We start from the raw sequence: 1874 nt of genomic DNA, 5'->3' as shown, positions 1-1874 counted from the left end.
GTGCGTATACCACCGCGTATCCACTGGCACAGAAAGTCGACGTCGTTGTTCTCCAGCCCTCCGCGTCCGAGGATTGCCGCTCTTTAAACATCGACCACAAGCCCAGTCGCACCTTAAAAAATCTCGTCAGGGTTTTCGCGTTGCTGAGCACCTTGCTAAAATACTCCAACTTCATCATATCTTTGATCAACAAGTTCATTGCGTGTGCTCCGCAACCCGAGCAAACAATAGCATTGCGCTCTTTAGTCACCAGCTCCCATGCTTTTTTCATTTTTTGTGCGTTGTCTGTTACTACAGCAGACACTGCCCCCTCTCCAATGAATGACTCCAGTTCAATAACTGTAGAAAGTATTGCGTTCGCAATATTCTCTCCACTGTGCTCCTCAGCAGCAGTACACACCGACTTCCAAAATACAGCAGGACATCGAGAATTGACAAACATGAAATTGATAATGCTGTCACCACTCGTGTTAGACCATCCATCAGTTACTAGGGCCAAATTGCCCTTTCCTTTCAATGCTTCAATAGCGAGCTGTTTTTCACGTTCATAAGTACGATCAAGCAGGGAGCCTGCTAGTTGCCGGCGCGATGGAAGTTCATAATCGAACATGGCACGAAAAAAAGGGTCTTCCACAACACGAAACGGAATTCCAGTGGCATATAATGCCATCGCTACGCGAAGTTTCTTTTCGTCAACAACATTCTTCCGTGCGGCACGTCTAGCAGCAGCAAGTCGCGGAGACTTACGCGCAGAGTGCCTAGCGTATTCAGGGCTGCCAAACAGTCTCTTGTTGACCGTGGAGGGGCTGCGAAGATGCAGCGACGCATACGACTGCTCGTCCGCTGCCTGCTGCGATGGTTCCAGCAGCTGCTTTGCTTTCTGCTGCTGAAGGTTGTCGTAATGACGCTTCCATCGAGCGTTTTCCTCGCTTCCTTGCTCTGTACAATTGATGACATGACGAAGCATATTTTCAGAAGGCATCGCGTTCTTCAGTTCTGCGTGACAGGCCTTGCACTCCGCCACAGGATGGGCTCGAACACCTTTTTCGCGGCGCTGTGTTTCCACAAACAGCTCCCAGATCGGAGAACGTTACTTGGGCATGGTGGCAGGCTGTCGGGAGTCGAAGCGGTGCGAAGGCTTGGTGTGAGGCTCGGAAATCTTTGTGAAGTGAGCTGCTGGTAGTGTGCATCAGATACCTTGAAGTTCCCTTAGGTACGAAAATAATCCTTAGCAAAGTCTTAGAATCAGCCAGACAAACGAATGTAAGGCTTACGTAAACTTTAACTAAGCTCGACTTGCCAATCCTACCCGCCACCTGATTTAATAGCACATAGGATCATTTTTCTTGGTAAAAGTAAGCACCAGTAAAGAATTGATATTTATGATACACAACGCTGAAGCAAATCAAGAAATTTCATGAAGAGTGTGTAATTGACAGTGGCGAGAAAACGTTGTCTAGATGTTTCGATTAAAGCTGGTGCTTGGTGTCAAATGTGAAGCAATTCCTCTAGGAAGGTGGCACCAACGATCAAGAAACGGTGTCGTGGTTTCAATGGTGGCAGACACGAAACAACTTAGTTTTCGGGTTTTCTCTGGCTAATAACAACAGTGGGAAAACTGTAGTGATGACAAAGAAGCGTGAGAACTACACCCAATAGCAAACGGTACGAGCAGCAAAATGCGCGCTTTTGGTAACGTAACGGATGGGTGAGTATGATTTACCAACTCGGCCGTCACCTGTCCACTGTGGTACCACTAACGGGGCCACAGCCATCGGTGGCGGGGCCGTGCTTGTGAACGCTGAATCGTTGGTGTGCTCGGTTGCTGTCAGGCGTCTGTTGGCAGCGACACAGGATTGGCCACTTTTGATGAG

This window comes from Phytophthora parasitica (assembly GCF_000247585.1).
Source record: "Phytophthora parasitica INRA-310 unplaced genomic scaffold supercont2.6, whole genome shotgun sequence".
Taxonomy (NCBI): Eukaryota; Oomycota; class Peronosporomycetes; order Peronosporales; family Peronosporaceae; genus Phytophthora; species Phytophthora nicotianae.
This window is presented reverse-complemented; position numbering follows the sequence as displayed.